Source organism: Taudactylus pleione, unplaced genomic scaffold, assembly GCF_031769625.1.
Source record: "Taudactylus pleione unplaced genomic scaffold, aTauple2 ptg000040l, whole genome shotgun sequence".
NCBI classification, from domain to species: domain Eukaryota; kingdom Metazoa; phylum Chordata; class Amphibia; order Anura; family Myobatrachidae; genus Taudactylus; species Taudactylus pleione.
Window position 1 is genome coordinate 30,878,429 of NW_028284442.1, and position 25,152 is coordinate 30,903,580.

Genomic DNA, 25,152 nt, shown 5'->3' on the forward strand with positions numbered 1-25,152 from the left:
GTACTAAAACCCATACGCATGCGCAGATGTGCGAACATCGCTCGGAGCGAACGAGCGGCCGCTTACGAGCGGCTCTGAATCAGGCCCAGAGAACCTCCCCCAGTGCTAGCCAGGACATCACTAGGGACCCAATCCACCCCAGCTAGGCCCGCAGGACAGGAGAACCAGGAGCCGCAAGGATCATGGGTGTTTATAGTGGCAACACAACATTGCAGCAGTCCGTATCAGCAGCCCAGGTTTACCCCTAGAAGGCAGGATGGGGGAGGGGCACTTGAGATGGATGGACACTTTACAAGGACACTGCAAGACCGCTTGGGCCGCACCCCACAGTTTACATCACCACATACTTGCCTACCCTCCCGATTTGGTCGGGAGCCTCCCGAAAATCGGGTGCCGCTCCCGCCCTCCCGGAAAGGTAGGCAAGCCTCCCGGTCCACGGCGATCTATCTGCCCCCCCCCACGAATATAGTATAATCCGCGGCAGCGCGGGGGGGAGACGGTGACGCGATTCGCGCTGGATCGCGTCATCGTGGCCCCACCCCCTGCTTCACAATGCCATTTATCTCGGCATTGTGAGGAGGGGGCGGGGCCGCGATGACGCGATCGCGCTGTCACGCCCATGCCCCGCCCCCATTGTCGAGTCATTTTTCTGGGCCACGCCCCCTTTTGATGCGGCACGCCCCCCTGCTGAGGACGCCCGACAGCTCCCTCCCGGAAGGAGGGAGCTAGAAGTCGGCAAGTGTGCATCACCACCGCGACGACAAGTTCAAATGGCCTCGTCTGGGGGGGGCGGGTGGCAACACTTACCCTGGGGTATCAGTGAGCGGCAAGCCACGCCCGGCTCATCAGCGCGGAGGAGCCAGGAGTTGGTTGAAGTACAGGCCATGGCAAGGGTAGAACGCAGGGGGGAGGGGCGAGCGGAGCACTCGGGGATTGCACCGCTGCAATCCCACTTCTCAAGGGAGGCACAGGGTGGAGCTTCTCCGAGGGTATTCGCATCACCCAGCGCAACAGGGGAAATCGAGCCAGTATGCGTCACACGGCCAGTGCAGCAGAAGAGTTAGCTATAGCTGTTGCCATGCCCAGCACAGCAGGGGCTGTCGCCACGTCCAGCGCAGCCAGAATAGCGGCAATTCGGCAGTCGGCTGTTGTCACGTCCAGCGCAGCCGGAACAGACAGGATTGTGCAGCCGGGTGTCGCCATGTCCAGCGCAGCCCAGGGGCATACTTCAGAGGAACGCAAAAATGGTGAGAATTATAATGTTATTGAGGGGAGTTATCGGGAGAGTGCAAATAAATGAGTGTGGGGAAGCATTAGGTAGTATTGCTGGGAATCATAGTGCACAGGCTACTAGTTCACATAGCAGGGATGGTCACGGCTCCTCTGATTCAGAGGATGATGCAGTGTGCAGGTGCTTAGAGAGCAACTTTGTGCAGCCAGGGTCGCTAACAGGAAGAAGAAAGTGAATGGGCCAGGTGTAGACACAATTATTAGTCAGCTAGGGATGGTAGAAGAAAAATCAGGAGGGTTCTTGCCTCACGAGTTAGGTGCATTGGCAGAGCAGTTACCCAAACAGATTAGGAAGGAGATTGAGAAGGGGGCGTTAGTCGATATTTGCACACTGACGGAGGCAGGACTTAAAGACAGATGCAGCGGACGCGGTAAGGCACAAGCAGAGGATTACAAGACAATGGATAATTGGATTGAGGGCATGTTTGTTTGGTATACAATCGGGAAGCCGGCTGCCTTAATACCGGCAGCTGGCTTCCCGGCTGTCATATCCCGGCGAGGGTGAAATGCCAGGCGTCTATATCTAGACGCCTGTCATTTCCCCGACGCCAGGAGACAGGCGCCCAGCCTCCCGATCGAAGGCATGCCGGGCGCCGCGAGCGGACAGCCGCGGGGGGGAGGGTTAGGTTTAGGGCACCCGGGGGGGGGCTTAGGGTTAGGCACCCCCCCGGGAGGGTTAGGGTTAGGCTAGGGGGAGGGAGAGTTAGGGTTAGGCACCCCCAGGGGGGACTTAGGGTTAGGCACCCCCCGGGGGACTTAGGTTTAGGCAGCGGGGAAGGGGCAGGTTAGGGTTAGGCACTTAGAGGGGGGATTAGGGTTAGGCACTTAGAGGGGGGATTAGTGTTAGGCACAGGGGGGGAGGTTAGGGTTAGGCACCCCTAAGGAGAGTTAGGGGGGTTAGGTTAGTAGATACTTACCTTAGGACGATTGGGATTTCCAGCGCTGTCGGGCTTCCGCTGCCGGGCTCTGCTGGTTTGTCGGGCTGCCGCTGCTGGGATTCGAACTCCAGGCCATGCGGCAGCCGGGATATCATACCGATTCCGTTTGTTTATGCCGGGTGTTACATAGACGCTTATCCAGATATGGCTGTTAACATGATGAAATACATGAAGTTCATACATTCAGTTTATAAGTTGTACATTTGGCACGTGTATGATGAAACCTTTAGAGCAAAGTCGCAAGGGAATAAGGCCCTGATTCAGAGCTGGATCCCAGTAAATAAGAACGTACAACCTACAGCGTGTGGCAGTAACTTGAAATCAATTAAGGCGAGACCAGTGGCAGCAAGGGAGAAAAAATGTGAAGGAAGTGGCCTTGGGCAGGATGGCGGGACCTTTTACGGCCCCCCCGCTACTAAATTTGGTGATCTCACCTCTAGGTTTAGTACCAAAGAAGGCCCCAGGAAAATTCAGGCTAATCCAGCACCTATCTTTCCCGGAAGGGGCGTCAGTAAATAACGCCTTGGATGAAGAACAATGTTCGGTGCAGTATCAGTCATTTGATCAGGCAATCAAAATGGTCAGGAAGCAAGAGAGGGGTGCCTTGATGGCGAAACTGGATGTGGAGTTGGCATTTAGGCTGCTTCCTCTTCACCCGGATAGTTTCAGGCTCATGGGTTTCTGGGCCTGATTCAGAGCCGGACGCTCTGAACGAGCGCCCGCTCTGAATCAGGGTGGGACGCTCGCATAGCTGTGGGTTACCACCCACAGCTTATGCGAGCGTCCATGATGATGGTCGCGATGGTCAAGACCATCGTGACCATCGGGCTTGCGACGAGACCCTGCAGTAGGGTCTCGGTGACCGCATGCCCTGGGGTGATTTTGGCTCTATCAGAGCCAAAATCACTCCCACTGACATCACTAGTGACTAGTGATGTCACTAGTGATGTCTGTGACTAGTGATGTGACTAGTGATGTCAGTGGGGCCGGACCCAGACGGTAGGCGTTCCCAAGGGAACGCCTCTGTCTGGCAGCCATGCCCCCGGCACGCCCACCAAAGGGGACGTGCTGTCACTCACCATCGACAGCACGCCGCCTTTGGTGCGAGGCCCGGAGCGACAGCAGGGTTGGAGATCGGGCTGCTACAAAGATATATCAGGCATGTGGTCACTGAAGGGGCTGCGGGCGGGGAATTTGTGCTACAATAACCCACGCCCCTCCCCCCCATCCCGATCCCTATCCAATGGTGTTAATTTGATTTATTTTCCACAGACATGGCGGGTTCCAAGCAAGTGTGGATTGTGGGACATTCTTATATCCATTGGACAGAGGTCCGCAGGGCTGCTAGGTCATTTGGGCGGGTATTGATTTTGCCACCGGAGGCAGGATCAGTTTACTGGTTCGGTAATAGGGGAATGTTGTGGAGCCAGGTGGGGAAGGTTTTATTGAAAGCGGAAAAGGGAGCATGGCAGGCCCCGGATGCATTGGTGTTACACCTGGGGGGCAACGATTTGGGTAAAATAAAGTTCCTAGACCTCTTGAGGAGCATGAGGGAAGACTTAGCGTGGCTTAAGAGGTGGCGGGTGACACTCACATTATTTGGTCAAACATCATTCCAAGGTTGGCATGGAAGGAGGCAAGGAGTGGGGCTGGTATCGAGAGGGCCAGGAAAAAGGTGAACGCAGCAATGGCAAAGATGATAGCCACTAGTGGTGGGAGTGTCATTTAGCACAGAGACATTTAAGCGCATTGCAAAGGGTTTTACAGGAATGACGGGGTGCAGCTGTCGGATGTAGGTTTAGATTTGTTTAACAATGCGTTGCAGGAGGCATTGGAGTGTATCAGATGGTAGAGGGGCTTCGGTCCCCAGCTAGCAGATGACCTCATGTGGCGGGAGGAGATGGTGAGCATGGTATGTAGGGGGATTTCAGAGGGCCAGGCATACTCGCCAGTAAATAGGCCGTACACCTGGCGTCAGCTGGAGGCGGCTAGGCCTTACAGGAGGCGTGCCAAGCAAAAGGGGGTACACGCATGGTAGCTGGTCCCCAGGTTGAGAAAGGGGGTGTGGTTTGCTGTGGCCTCCAAGGTGGGGCCGAGCACGCCCCCTGTGAGAAGGGGGTGCCGTTTTTTGCGGCGTAAAAGGTTGGGCCCAACACGCCCCCCATGTGGTGGAAATGGGGTGTGGTTTGTCGCGGCCTACAAGGTTGGGCCAGACACGCCCCCGTGCTAGGGATGTGCAGGATCGGTTCTACTCGGTTCCGTTCGTTTTTTTTTACCGAATCTTATTGGCTATCCAAAACTCGTGACAGCTGAAACCCAATAAGATTCGGGAAAAAAAAACGAACGTAACCGAGTAGAACCGAGCCTGCACATCCCTACCCCGTGCACGTACAGACGTGCAACTTGTAGGCCTTGCTCATCAACTCTTCATTTCCAGTGATCTCTGTTGTGTGTTTAAGTGTGCAGTGATTTAATAAAAACTGTGACCGTTTGTCTAAAACAAATGCTTGGTCTAAGTTATTGCATAGCGCAAGGTAAAAGCGGGGCCACCAGTTAGTCGGCCTCTCCCTCTTATAAGAGACAGTAAAAGTACTCTGGTACACTGTCATTGTCACTTACCAGACTCTGCTGCAGCTGCCTCATGTGTCCGCAGAGAGCTGAGCTGAAAGTTGCTGCTTGTTTGTGCCACCATCTGCCCGATGGTTCCATCGCCTGCTGCCTGTTCCAACTTCCTGCTCCTCAGCAGCCTCTTAAGTGGACCGCGCCGCGGTTGTGGGGAGGAAGGCAGGAACACAACAGCGGAGGGCGCAGTGTCAGCGTTATGACATTGCGATGTCATTCATATGTGAATGGCCCAGTCCGGGTGACAGGGCCCGGGGTAAGGGAGCCAGGGGGACGGGAATATGTGGGCAGCTGTTCTAGTCACCCGTTAGTTAAGAGACTACAATTAGGCGCCACAGACGCATTTTTGCCCCTCTAAACTCCAGGGCCCTTTGAGCCCCTTAGTACCCCCCTGTTGCTGGACCTGCCCATGAGTACAGTATGAGGTGTATTGCGTTACCTAGCCTGCATCATGCAAGGACCGCTCTACCTGATCTGGCTAATTCCTCCCATGTGGAAGAGTAAATATTTGTACCCCTTGCCATTCCCTCCTTCATGAGGGTTCCCACCTATGGTACTCACTAGAAATCTTTCTAGAGCCACATAAATATACTGACGAGTGGGACGCTAGTTTTATGTAATGAAAGATATAATAATTTTATCATGGATTAAACAAGTAAACTGTGCTCACAAAGATATATCTAAAATACAACAAGAATTAAAAGAACTGAGATGTCCTGAAAATATATATATATATTATTAAAGCTAATGCCTAGTGATCAGTAAAGAAAAATACATCAAAATGGGGCACCGGCATTTGAAGGAGTGGGCCCCCTCTTTCAAATTATATGTCCCCCTACTTGCTATTGTCTGGAGATTTATTTATTTATTAACAGTTTCTTATATAGCGCAGCATTTTCCGTTGCGCTTTACAATTGCAAGCATAAATAGAACAAAACTGGGTAGTAACACACAGATATATAGGTAGGAAGGCCCTGCTCGTAAGCTTACAATCTATAGGGAAATAGGCATTGATACACAAGGATAGGTGCTATATATTGCAATTTTGGTCCAGCCAGAATGGAGACTTTCTTGGTGGGCTGCATGATCCAGTCACACAGGAATGTTGGGCAAATATCAGGAGGATGTGAAAGACAGACAATGTGTGAGGTTATGTGTGGACTGTGAAAGGGGATGTAATTAAACATGCTATGAAGGTTATGTGGGCGGTGGTGATGACCTGTTCTATGGAAAAATTACATTTCCATAGATGGGGGAAGGGCCCAATACTGACCTCTAGAGACATGGGCACTCTTGTTTGAAAGAATGGCATCTCCTCTTTCAAATGATGTGACCTCTTTGTACAGTAGTTATTGTCTGGTGAAACCCATACATAAATAATAAATATATTTTTTCACGGATGGGAAGTATCTAAGGAGCTGATTCAGACCCGCTCGCTAGGATGCGTTCACTTGTAGCTGGCCGATTTTTGCAATCTGTGCATGCGTATGTATCACAATGCGCGTGCGAGAACCAGTGCGAGAGATCAGGAAGCGCTCGCTCGCTGTGCATAGACAGCCCAGCAGAGTGAGTGACAGGAGAAGCCATTTGTGGGTGGTAACAGGGGCTGACCACTAGAAACGGGGGAGTAGAGGTGCGAACGCAGGCGTTCCTGAACGTCTCAACACCGTTTCAGAGGCGTGCATAATTAACAGGCAGCGTCATAGTACACGTCACCTGGTTGTATTTCACACTGAAGTGATCGCAGTGCTTGCTGCAAGGTATAGTCATCCTCAAGTGCTGCAATCGCATCCGACGGTGATAAAATGGTAGTCTCTATTGGGCTACCATATTATCTTAAATGAAATGCGCTCTAATACTTAAGTAAATAAATAGTGTATATTACACTTAATTAAAACAATAAAGAAAAATAAAGCATGAACATACAATAAATATCTGAAACAATGGAGTTGATCAGACTCCTATAAGAATATTGTATCCCAATACAAGATACAAATTGCAACAATGATATTTATAGATATAAAATGAGACTAGAATGAAAATCCAGGTGCTGGGTATGGTGACAAAATAGGTTACTTAAAAGATTCCTGGGTAGACAGATACATGTGTCTGTCATTAGTTTGCAACTCTCTCTATAGATCTTGATTTTATATGGATAGAAATATATCCGTTCCAGTGATGTGTGATCGGCTGTAGTAGTGACTCAATCAGTGGGTCGCATTGTAGCCATATTAGGGAAAGTCCAATCCTATATTTGGTAGTGAGGAATGCTGCTTTAAGCTATATGCTTCCCTATCAGGGCCGGCTCTAGGGGTTTTCAACCAGTGTGGTCGCACAAGGGCGCCACCCCTAGAGGGCGGCGCCCTTCCCCAGCAGTACTGTCCCGCTGCTCCACCCGCGGGCCGAAGTGGCCCGCGGGTGATCTAATTGGGAGGTTGGGGACCCCCACCGCCGCAGCTGTGTGGTGGTGCCGGACCCTCGGAGTGTGAATGGATGCCGCGCGCATGCGCGCGGCATCATTCACTGACGGAAGAGGGCTGGGGGAAGCCCAGCCAGTGACGGATTGCTGGGCTTTACCCCCAGCCTGACGTTATTTGGAGGCGTGCCATGCGGGCACGCCTCCAAATAACGTCACATAGGGGGAGTGGCCTATGGTAATTAGGCCACGCCCCAAAATTCGGTCGGCTTTGCCGCGCGCGATGAGAGGGCGGCATAAGATGTGCCGGCACAGGGTGCTCTGATCCCTGGAGCCGGCCCTGTTCCCTATTCATTGGTGCAAGATAGCGCCAATATGCATGACATCACAAAATTACATTGCGTTTGCAAAAGGTCACTGCAAGTTTGTAAATGACTTTGTAGGTTTACAGTAAGTAATTAATCAATTGCTATATCTAATAAGACTGTCAATTGCTACATCTAATGAGACTGTTTATGCTGTTACATAACCATATTTCTCATAAGTTGATTTATCTTTTCCGCATACTGTATTATACATGCATGTTTTTGTTGTCTGACTTTTAGATATTTATCCCTATCTATCGATCTTTGCCTTGGTGGGCACAATTTCAACACGTCACAGTCACAGAAAACAAAGAGATGAGGAAAATGAAGCACAGAAACGTATGTATTGTGTATTAGTGTACTCTAGGGAAAATCAAATGAAAATATATTTTTATGATTTAATAACTGAAATCATTGTGGTATATGTTTTTACTAGTATTTTGTAAGGTCCTCCAAACCACTAAACCTAAAACACAAGGTGCCTTACTTACATAAGGAAGCTATTGACAGACATTATGTACAATTTTCCATACCTTGACCTGAGATATTTTACATTTCATATTTTCAGTTTAGATAATAGATTTACATTCAGGTACAGTGGTAAGAAGGAAAACTGCTAGAATAGAAACCAGCAACAGACTAGACAGGTTCATATTATAACAAGAAGAAACAGTGTGGGCTTTGCCGTCAAAATGTGTACCAGACCAAGCCTTGTCAGCATGCGGCTGAGGGAGCAGAATACGTTTGGGCCCCACCTCCTAGAGGTGATGTAGTCAGGTTACCCGGCCGCCGGAATCTTGACACTGAAAGTCCAGCATGGGACTAAAGATAAGCTTTGAAATCCTGATGCCTATCATTAGGCCCATGCCGAAATCCTGTGACCCCGCATACCGAACGAAGGTAAGCCGGTTGTCTCAGTTTGTAGCCGTGGGGGGGAGGGTTAGGTTTAGCAACCCCCAGGGGGACTTAGGGTTAGGCACCCCGCTGGGGAAGGTTAGGGCTAGGCTAGGGAAAGGAGGGGTTAGGGTTAGACACGACTAGGGAGAGGTTAGGGATAGGCACACCCCCCCCGAGAGGGTTAGGTGCGGGAAGGGGGGGTTAGGGCTAGGCACCAATGGGAGGAGGTTAGGGTTAGGCACTAGGGGGTGAGGTTAGGGTTAGGCACCACTAAAGTAGGGTTAGGGTAGGGAGAGGGGAGGGTTAGGGTTTACCAGCCCCAGTCAGAATTTTGATCTGTCGGTCTTCCACTGTCGGTATTTGATCCAGCGGCTATTCAGTCACCGGGATTACATACGGATTCCCTCCTAGAGTACCACCAGCACCTCACTGTCAAATGTTGAGACTCTTTCCCGCACATCCCTATTATACTTATATATACTGTATATAAACATGTAAGTAATATATTGGCATGCAAGCATTAAAAACATTTTTAGTAAAATAAACAACTCCCTTTGTTAACCTCTTTTTATCTCATTGTAGTCTAATGGGAAAGTTAAAATCTAATCTTAAATTTAAAATAAGAAACTGCTCACTATTATGAATCTGACCACAGAAGGATTGTGAACAGAATTGATCCAGACAATCCTTCACTCCTCAGCCAATCACATGCAGTTTCTCATATACCATTGTGACTGGCTAACCAGCTGATTCCAGATGATTGTAGCTCAATATTATTCAGCACCAAGTCTACAAAGAGTTTGTGTTCTACTCTGTTATTTTTCCCAGCTGGATTGCAACTTTCCCACTGGCTATGACAAGATAAAAAAAGAAGATTTTATTTTATATAAAAAGTGGTTATAGAGGGGGTTTTGGTTAATCTTTTTATTTCAATAAAAAAAGTTGTATGTCAGTGTATAATTTACTTAAATATATCATATTACTGTAGTATAAATGGGGAAGTAGTCATTCTTTGTCCATGTTCAACCGCATAAGTGTATAATTGTTGCTCTTGCCCTTTTCTAAGTCTTGTGGACAATTATTCTGCTCTGCCTTTGAGAGGAAAAAACCTGTTGTCTTACCATACTTACTATAGCTTCTGAGCTTGATCTAGTTACTGTATGCTTGCCTCTGCATCATTAATGATATCCAGTGCTCCTGCATCTGTCTCTGTAATCCCAATCATTGCAAAACTCATTTACAAGATTGATAGCTGGAGAAGATTCCTTTTTGCCTCCTAAATCTGTTTAGCACCTTAATCAGGTTGACATACTACAAAGACTCTTCCAGAGTGACATCATTATCAGACATCAAATCTTCAGACTCAAAACCTCTATACTACCTCCAGAGCGGGTGATATCAGATTCCACACTTTTACTAAATGCAACCCTATATTCATCTACCTTCTAGTCTTCATTCAAGGAGAGGATAGAATTGCAGAATTGTGTCATTATTCAGCATCTGCACACCAAGATCTTGGGGATACTCCAGGTGCTTTATCACCAGTCTGTCATTGACCATCCTAGTTCCAGCTATGTCATTTACCTTGACTTTGATGACCATAAGCTTGTCGCATCCAAGTCTACAGTTTTTGTTTGGACTTTAGCTCATATCTCCACAGAAACTCTTATTGCAATAAAGAATACTAGAATTGTTATTCTCAAGTCCACAGCATTTGGATGATGGGCCTGATTCAGAGCTGAACGCTCTGACCAGAGCGCTCGCTCTGAATCAGGGCCCTCCTAACTTTTTTTGGAGCGTCCTCATGGACACTCGCATAGCTGTGGGTTACCACCCACAGCTATAGCGAGCATCCATGATGATGGTCGCGATGGTCTTGACCATCGTGACCATCGGGCTTGCGACGGAGACCCTGCGGTAGGGTCTCGCTGCCGCAAGCCCTGGAGTGATTTTGGCTCTATCTGGCCTCCGTCTGGCAGGCACGCCCCCGGCACGCCCACCAAATTGACAGCACGCCCCCTTTGGTGGGAGACCCGGAGCGACAGCTTGGCTGTCGCAGTCCGGGTCTCGCGCATGCGCACGACGGAGCTCCCTCCGTCGTGCGCATGTACAGTGGGGCAACATCGACCCGTTTGCGAGCGTCCTTTACTCGCGAACGGGTCTGAATGACCCCCGATGTCTTCTCAACAACAGAATGTCGTGCTCACGACCCGCAGAGCGACAGTGGAGGAAATTGTGCTCCAATGCAGACTTACTCCATTTCAAATGTTTGCTGTCAACCTACAGTTCTGCTCTTTCCATCTCTAAACAGTCTTATTTCAGGACCCTTATGTTCTACAACCCTCGTCATCTCTTTGCTACTTTCAACTCCCTCCACTGCCTCCCCCCACTCCTCGCACCCCCTCCTTATTCTGCCCTTGACTTCACTACACACTTCACATGTAAACTTGAATCCATACGCCAGGACATCACATGCCACCAGCGCTCACCACCCCATACCCTCCCACTCTCGTCTCCAAGACTTTGGGTCTGATTCTGAGATTTACGCTAATGCAATTGCAACTGCTATCTCTCACGGATCACAATTGCTAAAATATGCTGATGCTTTCCAAAGCCTACCAAGCATAGGGTCGCCCACTGCTGCCTTCTCATATCTGTCCGACAAAGTGAAACAACACAAACATCGGTAACATCTACATAAATTGGGAAGTCCTGCATCTTGTAAGTCCGTCCTTACCAGCCTCAAACACTACGACTCTCCTGATACACTGAGAGCTCTCATGCTGCGAAGGAGATCGCAATGGCTAATTTATGTACACCCATAAAATGGCGTTCTTCTAACCATCTCCTGTTACCTCCCCCAAACGCTGACTACCTGTCCTCTTCATGAGCGTGATCACAATACAATTGCTGCGGCTTTGATGCATGCGCAATGACAAACAATTGCTCAATCAATGTAAATATTGGCCTTGCGTAAATCTCTCAGGCCCTTTGTCCGTGCTGCTCCTTTCATCTGGAACTATCTCTCTCTTTCTATCTTACTCTCCACCTCTCTACAAAATTTCTATGGGGTTCCCAAGATCCTCTTCTTTATCAAAGCCTCAACCTAACCCACTGCCCCATGTTCCTTGCTTGCTGTCTCTCCCCTCTGTGTCTGTCTGCTCCTCCTCTTTAAATTGTAAGCTCTCATGAAAATGGGTCCTCTTCTCTCATGTGCTTTGCCTCCACTCACTTATACCATAATTTCCTCTTTCCTGCCTAACACGGTACCTACCCCTTGGGCATTATGACCAGGGGCGTATCTATAATGGGTGCAGGGTGTGCGGGGAACACGGGCCCCTGGGTCCAGGGGAGCCCCACAACGCACACCCTGCACCCATAATATTACTTTCCTCTCCGGAGTCCCATGTTGGCGCAGGGGTCCGGCGCTGTAAAATGACTGGAAAATGGCCGTGGTGGCCATTTTCCCATCGTTTGCACATGCGCAGTACATGGAAAATGGCCGCCGCAGCCATTTTCCCGGTGATCTGTGCAGACACTATAGACTCTGGGCACACTCTAGTGCCCAGAGTCTATAACTCTGGCGCTGGCCGCGCACAGCTCAGTGCGCTGCCGGGCGGAGAGGAGGGGGCCCATGTCGGAGCCCCCTCCTCTCTAGAAACGCCCCTGATTATGACTGCTGAGGCAGCAATATTTATAAACCATGTCTGTGTCCTGCAGTGTTCTGTACTGTAAGTGATGTTGTTCTTGTTTTGTTCATACTATTTTTGACTCTGTAAGGCACTTCAGAACCCTATATAAATAAGGAATAATAACAATAATGTTACATCCTGCATCTCTGTTGACTTGCCTACTTGTATGGCTGTTCCTCCGCCACACCTGGCTTTAGAATGTAGCTCTATCCAGTTGCCCAAGAATAATTACTATCCTTTCCAGACCCACTGGGACTGTGTGTTGTGGCAGATGTAACTTGTCATTAAAGGTGGTATGTACAGTACTGTCAGGATCTCTGCAGATAGTAGGGGAGATGTATCAAACCTTCGAGATAGATACTGTGGAGAAGCTGCCCATAGCAACCAATTAGATTCTATAGGCAACCTCCAATTTATCTCTCTCAAAGGTTTGATACATCTCCCCTATTAGATCTTCGAACTGTAGAACTTCATTCCAATCAGAGGTGCAGCTGTTTCCTGGAGTTTTGCTATTCCAGGAGCTTTATAGTTAATCAGTCCTGCATCTGATTCCAGGCACCCTGCTAGCCAGATGCAGGGGCAGTGCCGGGCCATGGAGAGGTGATGGTGTTGCCCCCAGGGCCCTGCATCCTGGACAACGGTACCACTCGCACACCCTTCCCTATAGCCCTGATTGTCACCTTTATCAACTTTACACTTACATTAGAGTCAGAACTGTAAAGTTGATAAAGGTGACAATCAGGGCTAACCCCGCTACTTACCTTCGGTATGCAGGCGCCGAGATTCTGACAGGTGTTGGGATTCCAGTGCCGGTATTCTAAGTGCAGGAATCCATGTGCCAGGATATTGACTGTATCCAATCAGTACACACAACTCAGATCTTTACAGGATACTGCGTTACTATTTGTGGCCATTGTAGTTGCACTTCGCAACTACACTCCCACGACAGACCCTTACTGTATTTTGACTGTGACTGCACACCCAATGCCTTCAATAAAATGCCTACTTTTCTCGACTGAACACCCATTGCAGCTCTGGTCTCGGCCCCCTAATCGTACACAGTTTCAAGTCGTGTTTAAGACAGAATAAAAAGCAGATTTCAAAAATTTGATGTAGATCTGATGTAGTCACTGAGTTTTGTCCTATTTTTTCCATTTTTTATATTTTGTGATCAGCAGAACCAACATGTTATTGATTATGGGCCCCTGAAGTCCATTCTGCATTTTTTGCTTACGACTATGATTTAATTAACCTGTATCTCTTCTTTTTTAGATTTACCAAAAGATTGCAGTGAAATCCCGCTGTACAAAGACAGTGGAGTCTACGCCATCCAGCCCAAAGATGTGCACCCCCTCATTGTGTACTGTGACATGACTACAAATAGCGGTGGTTGGATTGTCATCCAGCGTAACACCTTCAACTCAGAGATCACCTGGGATGAGTCTTGGACCACTTATAAATACGGCTTTGGGAATGTAGAGAAGGACTACTGGCTGGGTATAGAATATCTTCACCACATCACTAAGCAGAAAGTCTGTCAGGTGCGTTTTGTCATCCTTGACAGTAATAATGAGGAAAAATATGCTGATTACAATTTCTTCAGCGTAGAAGATGAAGCTAATGGCTACAGGCACTGCTGGGGACGCCATGTCTTCAATCCTGGCAGGTACCACACATGACAACATGAAGTTCACAGCTAAGGACAAAGACCAAGATATTTACGGCGCCAACTGTGCTGCCAGCTACGGCGGTGCCTGGTGGTATGCTGCCTGCTTTGCCTCCAAGCTCAACAACAAGAATGCCATTCAGTGGCAAGGACTCTGTGCTGGGAACTGTAAGGGATCCACTGTATTAATCCGCCCTGCAGATTACTGCGTCTACTAGATTTAATGACATTGCAGGTCAGTTCCAGGCTGTTCACAAATAAATGCAGTATAGGAGAGGTATTATTTGGCTAATCTGTAAATAAAAAGGGTAGTTATAATTGGTTATACTGCCATGGCCTTATTAATTAATATGAACAAATGTTTCTTGCTGTTGCAAAACCATAGCCAGAAATGTTATAACAATTAGCTAGTTATAGTGTATTACATCAATTTCTGAATCATCCAAATAAGGAATCTGCAAATATGTTGCTATAAGAGGTTGATGAAAGTTGCTGAAGACAGGAGATGTCTATGACCCTCATCCATCCTCTCTGGCTGGAACATCTGTTATGGCAATTTACAACTACAGGCATCCAATTAAAAACAAAGGTGGTGAGTGGGGTGGAGGGTGGTGTGTATCTCTGAATCTTTTTACCTACAAATAAGGTCCCATTGTAGACCAGGGTGAAAAGTTGTGAAAAAAAATCTATACTGTTTTTTGTGTATACTAAATAAAACTGAATATTACTTAAATGGTGGTTTCTCTGCAACGGGAAACATCTAAAGAGAATGATCCTCCCTGGGCAGACAGTGTGTTCAGTCAGTATTCATGTAGGAGATCACAGGAATGAACCAATGTCATCATCATACAACAGAGGTTCAACCAAACTTGTGCCCCCTGTGTCACCTCCTGCCCCGTATTCCCTCCAGCCTCCTGCCCCTTGCATCTCTCCAGTCTCCTGCCCTTTGACTCTACAGCCTCCTGCTCTCTGTGTCACTCCAGCCTCCTGCCCCCTGTAACTCCAGCCTCCTGCCCCCTGTAACTCCAGCCTCCTGTCTTTCCAGACTCTGTCCCTGCTACAAATGTTAGAAAGTAATTATTTGAGGCAACAATGAGGCAACATCCTTTCTGTACCACAACCCATGGAAATATCCGCCACATCACTATTGGCGACAGAAACAGTCCTTCACAGACTTCTTTGTAATACATGTAGATATAAGGTAAATAAAAAAATATTATTTCACAATCACCACAGTCCCATTAACCATATTTAGCTTTACACTTTAACAATACACACACATATACACATCACAGTCAGATCACCAAAGAGTGAAACAATTCACAGATGAATTTGAAAACAAAACCCAGGATGAAGGGAATAATTAACTGATAGATACACCACTAATATTCTGTACCAAGGAACTCTTCTCCACAAGCTATACTTAGGGGCATATTCAATTGGGTGCGAGGTTTAGCGAGGTAATAAACCTCACGCCCTTCGCGCCCAATTTTGGTTTACCACGGGTATGTGCGCTCCCGATACTCGCGGTATCCAATTTAAAAAAATGTAGTCGCTGGGTTTTCAGCTCTGTAAAACCCTACGACGCGTAAAAAAATAAAACATTGCACTTACCTGCTCGGGGGTCTCCGGTGGTCTCTGCGGCTCCCGATGGCCTCCCCTCTATTTTCACACTGGAGAGGGCTGCTGGGAGTCACGGGGGCTGGTGGGAGGGGCAAGAGCTGCTGGGAGATGTAGTTCTCCCAGCACCCATTCAGGGGGGCCACACACAACACTCATACACACACACAAACAAACACTCACGCACACTGACATACTCACCCTGCAGCAGAGGACCCGGCTTCCGCTGCTGGATGCAGAAGATAGCGCTGCAGAAGGTAAGTAATTATGGGCTAATTAAACTAATTGGAAACTTCCAATTGCATAATTAGTCCTCAGGGGGGGTGCCGCCGGGGTCCCTGAGCAAGTCCCAGTGATTTTCCCTAAAAGTAATGATTTTGTGAAAAATCACACTTGCTCAGGTGGTGCGTGAAAAAACCCACCCGGGGCTCTAAATGCAGCGCAGGATTTTTGATATTCATGCTCCCAATTGAATATGCCGCAGTGTTTCCTGACAGCTGCCATATCCAAATCACTTCCAGCATTCATGCACCATCAGAAACCCACAAAATAACACACATGACAGAATAATTATGCATGTATGTTTTTCCATTTTCTTTGCTGTTGTTTTTTTGTTGTAATTTCTTTATTTAGTGAAATAGTTGACAAAAGAAAAAACAATACAGTAAGAAACAATAATAAAACATGTACAAATAAAGCAACAAACCAAGGGCCTCATTCTGCAAGGAACGCACAGGAGAAAACGCACGCACTCAGCTGATGTTTTTGCATTGCGCATGTGTATGCATCGCACTGCGCAAGCGTGAACTAGCCAGTGCGATCAGGTTATGGCACGCAGACTACATACATCTGATATTGATTGACAGGAAGTGCCGTTTGTGGGTGGTGCCGGGGGGCGGTCAGGCGAACGCAGACGTCATAACGCCATTATAGGGGCATAATTAAGGCAATGTGATTGCATACGCAGCCATACCGTAAGCTGTACACAGGAAGCGGCCCAAATCCTGCGGCAGGTCAGGTCAGCCACTATTGTGGGTCCAATGGTTCTTGAAGCTACCGATGTTTACGCTATCTTGCATACTGATGAGTCTGTGAGTTAAGGGAGATGGGCGGCATAGTATGGGGCTGGGCGTTTGCATCTTGTGCTGTGGTCTCCTTGTGTATGCATTGATTAGCGTATTCACACAGCGGATGGGTGCGTGCGTCTGCTAGTGTGCGCTCCTTGGTGAATCAGGCCATCAATCTCAAATTTGTACCTTGACATTGTCGTATAATCGAATGCTGTTTTATTTGTAAGTGGCCATAATTTTGTATAGCTTTCTGCTGTATAATCATAATACCAAGATGTTTCTTGCAAGTATCCACTGTAGCAGTAAACAGCAGACTGAAGTGAAGTGAAGTATGGCATACCTGCCGACTTTCTGGCTGCTCCTTCCGGGAGGGAGCAGCCAGACCGGCATGACAGGGGGGCGTGGCTGGGACAAGGGGGGGTGGCCGGGTGGGTGACAACACTTGTGGACGTGGCGGGGCGGTGTCACGTGATTGCGGCAGTTTGGCCCGCCCCCAATACACAATGCCGATAAAGTAGGCATTGTGAAGCAGGGGGCGGGGCCAAAATGACACAAATCGCGTCACCGCCCCCCTGCTGCGGGGGTTATTGCGGGGGGGGGGGGGATAGGAGGGGTGGGCGGCAGCCTGGAGAGAATTACCTGCCTTCCCGGGAGGCTTCCGACCAAATCGGGAGGGTAGGCAAGTATGAAGTAAAGTGAACAGCTGATGAAATCTCCTTTCTAACCTTTATGGATGTCCATGTGTAATGTCTGCATGCAGCACAAAACAACCGGAGGAATATGCATATATACTCGCTATGTGTATTTATCTACTTGTTTACTGTTATATTATTACTAGATTTGATTATGGTAATTATATTGCGTATATATCTTTTCCCAACATCATTAGAGGGATATTACCAGTGATGCGGTGAGGTGTCGGCGTTCCTACTGCTTCTCCAGCATCTAGTGACCACCAGCATCGCAGATATTTCCTTATACCCCATAAAGGTGCAGAGGAAGATCTGTGATCTCGGGTTACCGTAATTAGCGGTGATATGCGCAGCCACACATCGCAAACTCACATCTCAGCTAATTGTATACCCCAAAATATTACTTTTCCCTATAATTAAAATGATTTTTAATTGTACTCTTTAATGTCATGGGATGATGCACAAAGTTATAGTATAACTACATATACCAGCAATACCATGACAATAACGGGTGTGTTGGGCCATTTTTTACAACTCACAAATTTACTAAAGGCAAACTCGTGTGAGAAATCATGAAACTCTTTGCAAATCACTTGTGAAAATACAAATAAATAAATAAATCCACCATCGGCCAAACTTGCAGGTACTTTCCCATGGATAGAAAAACAACACGGGAATTTCCTAAGAATCGTGATTATAATCTTGTGTAATTTTAGCAAACTTGGTCCAAAATAGAAGTTTTAAATAGTTCAGTGTGATTTGTGTAGGCAAATCACACTGGTGAAATTTTGCATGTAACTAACCAAAAAAAAGGGTTAAAAAAAAATTACTTTGGATTCCCTCCCCAAAAGCATAACCAGCCCTGGGCTCAGTGAGCCAGTCCTGATTCTAAAAAATACAGGGGACAAGATATGTAGGTGTCCACCATATTTTATACACCAGCACTAGGCTCTGTGATCCGGTCCTAGTTTTAAAAATATAGGGAAAAAATTGCGTGAGGTTCCCCGGATTTTTTAAGCCAGCACCGGGCTCAAACCAGCTCGAGTGTAATGACACAGCCAGGGGACCCTTTCACCAGGTCACCCTGGCTAAAGCATTAACACCCCAAACTAGTCAGCCGAGGCCAGGGGTCCCAGGGGAGATGGGTACTCCCCAACAAAGGGGTCCCTTCATTCCTGAGCACAGGAAGCACGGGGTTCTTCCCTGCACACCTGGCCTGTGGGTGCAGGGGTAATAGTCATAATATTTAATGGCTTCTATTGTTTTTTTACAGTGGGGCCACAGGTGCCAACGTGCCTGCCCTTTGGCACTTGTGGAACTACAAGTGCCAGTAGGAGGCCAGCATCGGTACCCCCACTGTAAATTCAATAGTAAAAAAATGTCAGGACACACACACCTTGCAAAATATTTATTACACCCTGATACTATGAAATCCCTTAGTTTTTCTAAGAGGTATGCCTCTTAGTGAAGCTGGTGATACACAGAGTAGCCTGCCTCTGAATGAGCTGGCATTGCTTGTTAAATACTGCTGCTAGTGCTGAAGGCAATTCACCCACCAAGTGGGCTGTCACAGTCACGTAATCTTTAGTTTGCCCACTACGCTTGTCCACATTTGTTAAGTGGACAGTGGGTACATAGGCCCTCATTCAGACCCACTCGTGAGCGGCTGTCCGCTCGCAAGTGGGTCGATGGTCTGCACTGCGCATGCGCACGACGGAGGGAGCTCCGTCGTGCGCATGCGCGAGACGCGACGAGCGAAGGACTTTCCTTCGCTCATAGTGTCTGATCAAAGGGGGCGTGCTGTCGATGTTGATTGACAGCACGCCCCCTTTGGTGGGCGTGCCGGGGGCGTGCCTGCCAGACGGAGGCGTTCCCAAGGGAACGCCTACCGTCAGAAGCCGGCCCCACTGACATCACTAGTGATGTCAGTGGGAGTGATTTTGGCTCTGATAGAGCCAAAATCACTCCTGGCCTTGCGGTTGAGAAACTCAACCGCAGGCTTCTGCTCGCAGTGGCGATGGTCGCGATGGTCAAGACCATTGCGACCATCATCCTGCACGCTCGTATATGCTGTGGGTGGTGACCCACAGCTATACGAGCATCCAGGAGGACGCTCCATATTAATGGAGGTGGGCCCTGATTCAGAGCGAGCGCTCTGGTCAGAGCGTCCGGCTCTGAATCAGGGCCATAGACATTTTGTAGGCCAATAATTAGTTTTTTTTTTTTTTTAATCCTGGATAGGGAGTAGTCACCAAGCAGGACTACGTCTGATCATTACTGAGGATATTGAGGATGAAGGTGTTGGCGGTAGAGATTGCAGGTGCTAAGATCTAGTTGAGAGCAGGGAGCTAGGTGATAGTGGACTGTTTGTTGCTATTTTTTTTAGCACCAGTTTCTGATGTTGTCAAAAACTTCATGAGCTTGCTGCAAATGACGTAACAGTGAGGAGGTTCCTAGATGGTTAATGTCCCAACCTCTACGAACTGTGGTTTTACAAACGCTACAGATGGCATGACAATTGTCAGGATTTAGGTAAAAATAATTCCACACACAAGAGGTAGATTTGTTGGTCCCATGCCCATTCATGACAATGGTTTTGTTATCATGGTCAAGAGCTGCTTCTACTTGTGCCTGACATACATAAAAATCCTCATCCTCATTAGCGCCAGCTTTAGCTACACAAATATCCCCCTCAGGCGGCTTCTCTGCAAGTATCTGAAAGGTCAGGCTCACACATAGCACTTGCGGACACACTTACAATACCCTCAAGGATTTGAGACATTTCTGTTTTTTCTACTGGTTTTAATTTTGTACACCTCTTCTAGACTGAGTGAATAGGTCTTGCACTATGTGTCATGAGAGGCAGAAGAAGAAGCCTCACTGACAGTTTCAGAACTATCATAAATAAAGGCAAAGGCCTGAGCCTTTTCTTGCCACAGCGTGTGGTGATTGTCATGTTGCCAATTTATATTTTTTCTGCACTAAACTTTCCCTTTAATAGAGGTGTTTTTGTTTTGTTTTTATAACTGTAAAGCGCACAGAACAGTACAAACAAATTATACAACACAGCCACTTATACGTATTCCGCACATCCACTTGTGGATGGACAAAGCAGAGCACTGCGCAGCACACAGCAGAGTGACTGGAGTAAAATGGCGCAGAGTCCCGGGCCGGGGTACCATTATATCAAATCCAAAACCCTTGAGAATGCGATGCCGGGAGGATGACGATTTGCCTTGATTTGGAATCCGAGCCTGGTGGGAAAACCTGAGCCAGGGCTTAGAATGACTCGGAAAATGGAAGTTCGGGGCGGCTCGGATTTAAGGTAATCCGAACCGCTCATCTCTAATACATATAAATCATATATTCACCAAAGCTATAACTCACCCTCAGCAACTGAATTTATTAACAAGGTAAATATAATCTTTAATATAATAGCGTGCGTTCCACAGTGGAACACATAACCTGAAGTGCTGCATCATCCATATTGAGACAAATACTCCAAAGCTTGTTACTGACTTTAACCAGCCCCTAAATATTCCCAGAGAGGCCCATAGGCAGTCCTCCACAACGTGACCCTGATACCACATAAAGCAACTGTTGCGCTCCTCCCAGAGGAGACAACGCCTAAGCTGCTCTATTGCAAACACATGGCAACACCTCAGAACACAGGCCCGAATTATGGAGCTTTAACTAAACACGTATCATGATATTATTGCACTGTACCATAGATAATGCAGGCAATGAAGAATGCCTTTATTCCAACAATCAATGACAATGTGGCATCACATTATAGCAGATATCCATTCCATATACACCTTAACCACTTAACTGACAATTTTTTTTCCTAAAAACTGCTCAGAAATTGTCAGGTTTTTTATGATTGAATTATGTCAAGACCATCTTTTAAAAACTTTTCTAACACGACTTTATATAAAACTTTTTTTATAAACACCGTAAACCATAAAAATAGCAATTTTTATGGTATACTGTAGTGATGGGCATTGTCAACTATCGATATAAACTATCGATTATTTGAGACTGCAGCCGCCGATGTTTCCATAATATCTGTTGGGAGGCTGCCACATCGTAGGTGCATCAGCGATGGCAAAACCACTTGTCATAGACTATCGATGGTTTGCAAACCATCGATGGTCGGTGACCATCCCTAGTATACTGTATAGTATACCATCCCTAATCGGAGGAACCGCATCAGTAGCGCACGCAGGGGGGGTTTCTGAGTACCCAGAAACCCCCCCTGATGGACCAAAATTATTTTTTTCCAGTGACAGAGACAGCCTTGTCTCTGTCTCTGTAGCAGTCACAGGCCACCCACCACGATTAGAGCTGCCCAGGCACTGACTGCAGTCCTCCCAGAGGTAGCGTGGGAGTTAGAGGATCACCAAGCAGCCCGGCACCTCGAAGGAACTCCGCAGCTAGCAGCAGAGCAGAGGAGGACACCTTGACTGAGAACGGTGAAACCTCCCTATGGGGATGCTGCAGTGGAGTAGCCCCGAGGAAGGTGCACTTCACCTTGGATGGCATAGGCACTGTGTAGTGCACCAGGGCATCATCATACAGAGGGGGTGGTCTAAAATGGCACCCCAACGGAGTGACAGGCAGCTCATATAGCCGGAAAGAATAAAAGAAAGGATGACACCATCAGAAAGGTACAGGGTGTTCTAGGGCTTGAGGTGGCATTCTGGCAGATTAAAAGCCCTGGCACCGCTCTTTATAAACAGTGTAATTGGGTCCATGCGTGCAGTGCCAGAGGCGGATGTCAGAGAATTTACAGCCGGGGCAGCTAAACGCGGCAAATTCAAAAGTGCAATAGTGTGTGTTCCTATGTCTGAAGTAGTAACATAGGCAGCGGCAGCCTGCATTCCTCACCCCAACACTCCTCCAAAGTCCCGTTCTGCCGGCAAACTGACTCGTGATGATTAACCCATTGGATGCAGGAAGTAGGCATTTGTACTTCACAGTATAGAGAGGTGTGTGCTGCTGCTGTGTGTGACTGACAGGGTGGTGTGATTGGCAGGGTGTGTGTGACAGGGTATGTGCTGCGGCTATGTGTGACACGGTGTGTGTGCTTCCAGTGTGTGACACAGTGTGTGTGCTTCCAGTGTGTGACACGGTGTGTGTGCTTCCAGTGTGTGTGCTGCTGCTATGTGTGACACGGTGTGTGTGCTTCCAGTGTGTGATACGGTGTGTGTGACACAGTGTGTGTGCTTCCAGTGTGTGACACGGTGTGTGTGCTTCCAGTGTGTGTGCTGCTGCTATGTGTGACACGGTGTGTGTGACACAGTGTGTGTGCTTCCAGTGTGTGTGCTGCCGTTATGTGTGACACGGTGTGTGTGCTTCCAGTGTGTGACACAGTGTGTGTGCTTCCAGTGTGTGACACGGTGTGTGTGCTTCCAGTGTGTGTGCTGCTGCTATGTGTGACACGGTGTGTGTGCTTCCAGTGTGTGATACAGTGTGTGTGCTTCCAGTGTGTGACACGGTGTGTGTGCTTCCAGTGTGTGACACGGTGTGTGTGCTTCCAGTGTGTGTGCTGCTGCTATGTGTGACACGGTGTGTGTGACACAGTGTGTGTGCTTCCAGTGTGTGTGCTGCCGTTATGTGTGACACGGTGTGTGTGCTTCCAGTGTGTGACACGGTGTGTGTGCTTCCAGTGTGTGACACAGTGTGTGTGCTGCTGCTATGTGTGACAGGGAAAGGAATGATTGGGGAATATAATTGCTTTGTTGTTTATTTATGTGCTGTAAAACCCTCCTGGTTGGAGTCACAGATAGCCACCATCTCTGTTTGTGCTGCTGGGGTTACAATATGACCTGGGTGCCAGCATGCAGCCTGGAGTCTCCACTGTAAGAAGTGGCAACAGTGGAAAAATATATATGTAGTTGCTTTTTTTTTTTTTTAAATCAACCGTTTGGAAACCCCCCTTTAAAACTCCTGCGTTTGCCCCTGCGCATCGAGTCTTGATCGATACAGGACCGCCGTTGCTGCCGCTCTGGGAGAAGAAGGGAGGAGGTGTCCGGCCAGGGTATACAGGATCCGTCGCCGCTGCACTGAGAGGAGAAGCGAGGAGGTGTCTGGCCAGGGGACAGAGGAGCCACCGCCATTACCGCCGCACTGAGAGGAGAAGCGAGGAGGTGGCCGGCCCGGGACGCTGGAAGAGGAGAGAGTAGGTGAACGGGAACAATGAAACAGCCACAGTGCCGGGAGAAGGGACACAGCAGCAGGCAGCCGAGCCGATGATGCGGCGCTGGCTCTGCTGCTTACAGCAACCTGGGGAGGAGGGTCACAGCTTAGCTAGTGACCAGGAGGCCGCACTTGAAAAGGCAAGCGGCCGCCCTCATTCAGAGCGAGCGCTCGCTTCTTGCGACCGCCTGTGAATGAGGGCCAATGTTCTTTCTGCTGGAAGCTGGGTATCTGTGCAGTGCATGTACAGCAGTGATGTAAGGCATGTGGTGAGATAGAGAGTGAGCCGTTGAGTGGGGCGGCGCACCAGAGGTTCAAGTCAGAGGGGCATGTGTTGAGCTCCTTCAATCAGGGCTCAGCACAGGCTCCACTGGATGATCAGACCCACCGTGCGCTGTGGCACTGCTCCTGCTCCATTAGTGTAGCAGCCTCTGTCCAGATCAGGACGCCCTGTCTTGAGATGGGTCACCCTAGACAAGTGCCTAGGTCATCAGTACCCAGGGTAGGCACTGGGTAAAGGATCAATGAGAGCTATTGTGCCTTCCCCTGCAACTCACCACTGCCAGCTGACTCTAGCTATATCGGGTAACCTTCTCCTTACCTTATATTTATCACTCCCTGTGTGTGATTTTATTACAATGTTTGCATTTATTATACTGTTATGTTATTTATTTATGCTCTTCACTGTTTATGTTTTTTTGTGTGATCTCTTGTATAGTGTTGCATACATTTTGTGGTGTCTAACAAATAAAAGATAATAATAATAAGAATATTGAATGTTTAAAGCTGGGTACACACCTGACATACAGTATATCTGCAGAAGATGGTTGTCCATACACACTGAACAACCATCATCTTTACTCTTGGCCGCGGGTCCCACTGGCCGGGGGTCGCAATGCGACCCCTTCCCCCGGCCTTTGCTGCAAGTGTACGGGTGTTTGGCAGACCGCCCGTACACACAGCACTCAGGGCCTGATTCAGCAAGGATCGCAATCCTGCTTATACGCATGCAATGCAGTTGCTAATATCAGCGGGGATATGCAAATGTTTGCATTCGCAATGCGATCTCAGCCTAACATAAGGACGCCCACTTCGCCTTACTCACATCTGTACACTTGTACAACATAGTTAAACAATCGGTAACATCGGACCCATACACACAGTTAATGGTGCATACACACGATCAGATTTTTCCTTCAGATATGAACGATAACGATTTAAAAATCGTTCAGTCGTTCATATCTGAAGGAAAATCGTTCATATCTGACATGCCTGGACGATCAACGATGCGCGTTCCCGTTTGTCAGATAACGATATCTGACATCTGATGGGTTTGCAGTCAGACTTGGACGATTCCATTCATTTTAATGCAGTCAAAAATCGTTCAATCGTTCAAATCGTTCAAAACTTTGGTAAAATCGTTCAAATCGTTCAAATCGTCCAATCGTTCAGTCGTTCATCTGACAAGTCTGACAAATCTGACCGTGTGTATGCTCCATTAGGCAGGTCAGACCTCAATCAGGAATTGCTAACTTCAGCGTACGCTATGAGGCCTCAGGCTGCGTATGGTATTGCAGTGACTAACTTATGCATGCCCCTGCAATGCCATCCCAACGCACTGGCATGCCTGAGTCGCCCTACCACCCCTCCATCACCACCCACAAACTGTACTTCCTGTCAATC

The 25,152-nt window shown here is 48.0% G+C and overlaps 1 protein-coding gene and 1 pseudogene across 2 annotated transcripts in view; both read left to right on the top strand.

The window, feature by feature from the left end:
- Positions 1–697: 697 nt before the first annotated feature.
- On the top strand, positions 698–14,597 carry LOC148538495 (fibrinogen-like protein 1-like protein; annotated as a pseudogene). Its single transcript, XR_015871955.1, has 3 exons — positions 698–1,247; positions 7,872–7,970; positions 13,493–14,597. The product of XR_015871955.1 is annotated as a fibrinogen-like protein 1-like protein (transcript).
- A 6,972-nt stretch (positions 14,598–21,569) lies between these two features.
- The window catches only part of LOC148538496 (fibrinogen-like protein 1-like protein), a 91,928-nt gene continuing 88,345 nt past the window's right edge, over positions 21,570–25,152 (top strand). Inside the window, exon 1 of the mRNA XM_088454079.1 lies at positions 21,570–21,938. The gene's annotated coding sequence lies outside the window, so the exon portion shown is untranslated. The remainder of the gene's footprint in view (positions 21,939–25,152) is intronic.